The sequence below is a fragment of the Silene latifolia genome, chromosome 1, assembly GCF_048544455.1.
Source record: "Silene latifolia isolate original U9 population chromosome 1, ASM4854445v1, whole genome shotgun sequence".
Lineage (NCBI taxonomy): Eukaryota > Viridiplantae > Streptophyta > Magnoliopsida > Caryophyllales > Caryophyllaceae > Silene > Silene latifolia.
Window position 1 is genome coordinate 126,911,486 of NC_133526.1, and position 6,826 is coordinate 126,918,311.

The 6,826-nt window shown below is 41.5% G+C and overlaps 1 non-coding gene across 1 annotated transcript; it reads left to right on the forward strand.

Annotated features, from left to right (window-relative positions):
* Positions 1–5,373: 5,373 nt before the first annotated feature.
* On the forward strand, positions 5,374–5,482 carry LOC141619631 (small nucleolar RNA R71). Its single transcript, XR_012531768.1, has one exon. It is a non-coding gene; the product is annotated as a small nucleolar RNA R71 (small nucleolar RNA).
* The last annotated feature ends 1,344 nt before the right edge of the window (positions 5,483–6,826 follow it).

Consider the following 6,826-nt stretch of genomic DNA (forward strand, 5'->3'; position numbering starts at 1 on the left):
GGGAAAACGCGAGAAAGGGGAAGGAAAAGGGGTTTTCTATTGATTTCTGATTTTATGAATGAATGAATGAGCAAAAGAAGAAAACTTCCCTTAATAGAATGCCTTCTGAACCCGTGTTGTGGTCGATCGACCACCTTACCTAGTCGATCGACCAGTCTTCTCTTGCAGCAGCTTCTGGAGTCTCGAGTAGTGGTCGATCGACTATATGACCAAGTCGATTGACCAATCCATACACAGTACCCTCTGCCCTATTCTCCTCAGTCGATCGACTGAGGAACGTAGTCGATCGACTGCAAACGCTGGGAATTAAACCCAAAATCGTCAAAAATTCATTACTGCCACTTCGATTTCCCGTTCTACTTCGCATGAATATTCAGTAGACCACTTTGCGCGCTTTGCATAAAACAAATTCCTGGAAAAATTCTCAAAGGCGCCCATTATTCAAACCATGAAATGCTAAATAAAAAGAAATAAACAAAGCTCAAAATGTAAATTAAATGAAAAAACAAAATAAAATTCCTAAATTACAATTAATTACAACCCGGGTTGCCTCCCGGTTAGCGCTAGTTTAAGAGGTCCTGCACGACCTTTTTACCTCACTTTACATCATCCGATAACGGGTCGAAGTACAATACCTCGACTTTCCCAACATATGCATCTGATCCGTGATAATGCTTCACATATTGGCCGTTAACTTTGAATCTTTCTCCAGCAGAGGTCTCCAATTCAACTGATCCGAACTTTGTGACTGCTGTGACCGTGTAAGGGCCATCCACCTGGATTTCACTTACCAAGAATAAACGGATACAAGCGTTAAAAAGGAGTACCTTATCGCCAATATAGAACTCGCGCTTGATGATTCTCTTGTCGTGCCAGCGCTTTGTTTTCTCCTTGTAGATCCTAGCATTGTCATAGGCCAAGAAACCTAAATTCCTCCAAATTCATTCAAATGTGTCATGCGTTTCTCACGAGAGAGGTTAGGATCCAAATTCAAATCACATATAGCCCACCAAGACTTACGCTCTAACTCAACAGGTAAATGACATGTCTTACCATAAATCAATCGGTATGGCGACATCCCGATTGACGTTTTAAACGCGGTTCTATAAGCCCATAAGACATCATCTAACTTAAGACTCCAATCTTTCCGTGATTTAGAAACAACTTTAGCTAAGACTTCTTTCAATTCTCTGTTAGAAATCTCAACCTGACCACTAGTTTGGGGATGATACCCCAAACCTTTACGATGTTGGACACCGAATTTAGTCAATAAAGCACTAAGTTGTTTCTCTTTAAAATGCATTCCACCATCGTTAATGACAACCCGAGGGACACCAAAACGAGGGAAAATAATCTTTTTAAACAGTTTAATCACGGCCTTTGCATCGCAATGAGGAGTAGCAATAGCTTCCACCCATTTGGATACATAATCTACAGCTACGAGGATATATTTATTACCTTGACTGCTCGGAAAGGGTCCTTGATAATCAATGCCCCAAACATCGAAAATCTCAACCTCAAGAATGCCTTCCTGTGGCATCTCATGTCTCTTGGAAATATTCCCCGATCTTTGACAAGCATCGCACTCAGCAACAAAATTGCGACAATCTGCATGCAAAGTTGGCCAATAGAAACCAGATTGGAGTACCTTAGCCACAGTCCGGGATGGACCATGGTGACCACCATAGGCAGAAGAGTGGCAAGCTTCTAGGATATCCTTTACCTCCCATTGAGGCACGCATCTCCGGATGAGACCGTCTGCGCATTCCTTGAAAACATAAGGATCATCCCAAAAGTATTGTCTAGCATCATAAACGAACCGCTTCTTCTGCTGCCATGAAAGCTCGGGTGGTATCCTACCTGTCACAGCAAAGTTAGCAAAATCAGAAAACCACGGAGGTGGATAAGACCCTGAAGTAGTGATAGCTAACAGACTCTCATCAGGAAAAGAATCATTAATAGGTAACGAATCCTCCCTTTCTGTCAGCTGCAGACGAGATAAGTGGTCAGCCACCACATTCTCAGCTCCTTTCTTATTTTTGATCTCCAAATCAAACTCCTGCAAAAGGAGTATCCACCTCAAAAGCCTCGGCTTCGCATCTTTCTTGAGAAAGAGAGTCTTCAGCGCTGCATGGTCAGTATAAACAATAACCTTAGAACCTAACAAATAAGACCGAAATTTGTCTAAGGCAAAAACTACAGCTAGAAACTCTTTCTCAGTGGTAAAATAGTTGACTTGAGCCTCATCCAGAGTTCGGCTCGCATAGTATATGGCATTCAAAGCTTTATTCTTTCGCTGTCCCAAAACTGCACCAATTGCATAATCGCTGGCATCACACATGATCTCAAATGGGAGATCCCAATCAAAGTAATTTGAATGATTGGTGCAGAAACTAGAGCCTCCTTCAACCTGTTAAAAGCTAAAAGGCACTCATCAGTAAACTCAAAGACAGCATCCTTAAGGAGCAATTGTGTAAGTGGTTTAGCAATTTTCGAAAAATCCTTAATGAAACGCCGATAGAAACCGGCGTGACCAAGGAAACTCCTCACTCCTTTAACATTCACGGGAGGAGGCAATTGCTCAATCACCTGCACTTTTTCTTTGTCAACATGTATACCCTTATCAGAAATCAGATGCCCTAACACAACTCCCTCATTGACCATAAACTGACATTTTTCCCAGTTTAAAACAAGATTAACATCAATAAAACGCTGCATGACTTTATCAAGGTTAGCTAAACAACGATCAAAGTCACTACCATAAACTGAGAAATCATCCATGAATACCTCCATAATGTTCTCTATATAATCAGAAAAAATCCCCATCATGCACCTCTGAAAGGTAGCAGGGGCGTTACACAATCCGAAAGGCATTCTACGGTACGCAAAAACACCTTGTGGACAGGTAAAAGTGGTCTTACTCTGATCATCTGGATGAATAGGGATCTGAAAGAACCCTGAATATCCGTCTAGAAAACAGAAAAATTTGTTAGAGGCCAATCTTTCATTCATTTGGTCAACAAAGGGGAGAGGGAAATGGTCTTTCTTGGTGGCGGCATTTAACTGTCTATAATCAATGCACATCCGCCACCCTGTCACTACTCGAGTTGGTATTAATTCATTTTTCTCATTTTTAACCACGGTAGTCCCTCCTTTCTTCGGGACTACCTGAACTGGGCTAACCCACTTGGAGTTGCCAACTGTATAAATAATACCTGCATCGAGTAGTTTCATCACCTCAGCCATAACAACTTCCTGCATCTTCGGGTTCAACTTGCGTTGACCCTTTCTGTAAGGCTTGTGGCCGTCCTCCAACTCTATCCTGTGCATACAAACATCAGGGCTGATGCCCTTAATGTCATCCAAAGAGTAACCTAAAGCCTTCCTGTTTTTCTTAAGCACACACATCAAAGCAGACAGCTGGTCATCATTAAGCTTAGAGCTAACAATAGCGGGGTACTGCTCCGTATCATCTAGAAAAACATACTTAAGATTAGGAGGAAGTGGCTTACGCTCTGGCACTTTTACCTCTACAACATAGACAGAATCAGCTTCAACGGTATAGCAAGTGTTTACCAAGTTCTCGTTGGCTAGGCTCAAGAGCATCTCATCTTCTTCCTCTGTGAGCTCATAGCTCTCCATTGAGGCTACCAAAGCATCTGGCTCCTCAGCATTCTCCACTGTAGTACCTGCACACTCATCTGAACCAGTTAGATCAGCTAAGGGATCCTTGGCTAAGGATTCCCTCCAATTGTAACTAACAGCCCTGTCAACAATATCAATGGAATAACACGTATCATCGTCAGTAGTCGCCTTGTGAGCAAGACTGAACTCAATGGTGTCATCCCCTACCTCTAAGGTAATGGTTTCGCGTTTGACATCTATTACAGCCCCAGCTGTATGTAAAAACGGTCTACCTAAAATAATAGGTATCTGACTGTCCTCTGCAATGTCCAAAACAACGAAATCGATAGGAATAAAAAACTTACCCACTCGAACGGGTACATCCTTTAGAACTCCTATAGGTCTCTGAGTCGATCTATTTGCCATTTGAACGGTAATATCAGTCACATTAAGTCTACCAATATTTAACCTTTCGCAAACAGAATACGGCATGACACTGACACTGGCCCCTAAGTCACAAAGGGCCTTTCCAATTTCGTGGTTACCTATAGTGCAAGGAATTGAAAAACTACCCGGGTCCTTTAATTTAGGTGGTACATTAATTTGCGAAAGAGCATTACATTCTTCCACAAAAGCAACATTACGATCATCACGAAAATTTCTCTTACGATTTAGAATGTCTTTCATAAATTTAGCGTAAGAGGGTACCTGGGTAATTAAATCAGTGAAAGGAACCGTTACCTCAAGATTCTGGACCATCTCCAGAAACTTACCAAACTTGCGCTCCAGCTTAGTATTCTTCAAACGTTCCGGATACGGGACTGCAACACTGGCCGTAGGATCAGCAACCTTCGGTTTCCGTAAGTTTAAAACCTCCGTCAAATCATCAATAAGTGTAGAATCATGCAAATTGGTTGATTGAATTGCGTCTTGCACTGAAGACCCAGTCGATCGACCGGTATGAGTGGTCGATCGACCAACTTGGCTGGGCGTGAACAGTTCCTGTTCAGAATTAATTTCGTCGGTGACTTCGATCGATCGATCGACAATGTTGGTCGATCGATTGCTTGTCTTTGGTGTGAATAGTTTCGATCGAAACTTTTTTATCTCGACGCTTGATCGATCAATCGACAATGTTGGTCGATCGACCCGGCAAATCTTGGCGTTGAGCTCGTTTTTGCACCAGAAATTAAACTAGACTCTTCATCATTTTCCGAGTCTCCTCTTGGCTTGTCGGGACCTTCATAAGAGAGGCCACTTCTGAGATTAATGGCGTTAATTGTTTCAATTGGCCCTTCACATTTACTCGAAGAATTGGCAACTTGCTTAGCCTCTATATTCTCCAACTGCTTCACAAAATTCTTTGAGGACTCAATCCCGGCTGCTTCCATATTCGCCACTTGAATCAAAAGAGTTTGGACCATTTCTCTCAACTCCACGGTCTCATCTGAATTGTGGACATGAATTTCAACTCTTTCCTTGGAAGCTTCAGAGGCCTCGAGCCTCTCAAGACGAGCAGTAATAGAAGTAATGAGTGTCACAACGGTACTCATTTCATCACTTTTCTTCCGTGAATTCCCACGTGAACTCCCAAACTCAGCTCTATGGACCGCAATCTCCTCAATAGTGTTCCAACCTCTATTCTGACCGGTATTGTTTTGGAACCTACCATTCGCAACTGCGTCCAGGATGACCTTGTAATCATCATATAAAGCATTGTAGAATAAGTTGCAAAGATACCACTGCTGGAAGCCATGGTGAGGGACAGCTCGGACCAAACTTTTGAAACGTCCCCATGCTTCACAAAAACCCTCATCAGCTCCTTGCTGGAAACTTGTGATTTTACTTCTCAAGGCGTCAGTCTTTGAAAGTGGGAAGTACTTCTTGTATAAGGCTAATGCTAGAGATGTCCAATCCGTGACTCCAGCTGCTACCCTATCAAGGTAACGGTACCAATCTCGCGCCGAATCCTTCAAGGAGTATAAGAACATCAACCCCTTTACTTCATCCTGAGTCACCCCAGCTGGTATAGGTATGGAACAAAGAAGAGTCCGTGAAAATTTCCATATGCTTCAAGGGATCCTCATCTGGTAGACCAGCAAACTGATTTCGCTCCACTAAATCGATATAAGAGGAACGAAATTCGAAGTTACCCGTAGTAACGGTAGGTAACTGGTGCCCCTTTGGAAGATGGTGTTCCTTTGGCTGAAGATTATCATATATTGTAGCCATATTCGCAGAACTGAGAGTACTCAAGCCTTCCTCTCAAAAACCTGTCTTCTAACTCTGCAAAAGCAAAACTAGAAGCAAAGGTAAGCAGCGGCCTCAAGGAACCAAAGTTCCTTGAGACAAGAAAAATAAACTAAAAATAAAGCAAACAGAATTACACCGCCTTCCCGGCAATGGCGCCAAAATTTGATACCGTCGTTTTGTATCAAAATTAAGTTTATAATTCCAAACTAAAACTATAGCTAGTGATAGTAAGGGTCGAACCACAGAGAGACAAGGTTGATTTTGTTTGCTATTTTTCAGTCTATAAAAGTAACAATTAAATGGGGGGTTTTGAAATTGTTTGACTAAATTGACTAATTGCTAAAATAAGAGTTTCTCAACAAGATAAAAGGGAGATCGGGAACTTCGGTTCACCATGGCTAAGGTCAGGTCAATAAGGTAGCAGAGGTCCTATAATACGGTCTCAGGGAACACGAGCAAGCCTTTCGATCAATGCTCAAATTAACCTTACGGTCTATTAATTCCCCAAAATTTCTCAAAGCTTTCGCTCAAGGGAAATTCCAAATCTAACGATAATTCGAATTACTAATCTTTCAATCTAGTAAAAAGGTTTATCAAAAGACAACAAGAATGATACGGAAGAATTCATACTACAAAACAATCCTAATTTTCGCCATGCCTCACCTTGTTCCCAATCAATGAAATTAGCTATGCATGATTGAAACTATAACAATTGCAAAATTGATAACAAAGAATAAATTCGACATAACTGAAATTGCTGAAATTAAAGCGGTAACAAAGAATTGGAACAACAAGAAATTCAAGAAGGGAGAATTTGCATAAAACTTACTAAATAAAAGTGATGAACAACGTAATCGAATTCCAGGTTTTCCGTTCCCAAAGCTAGATCTAAAAACTGAGTTTTTTCAATAATGAAAGCATCACATAATTATTGTTGCGTTCTTCTGAT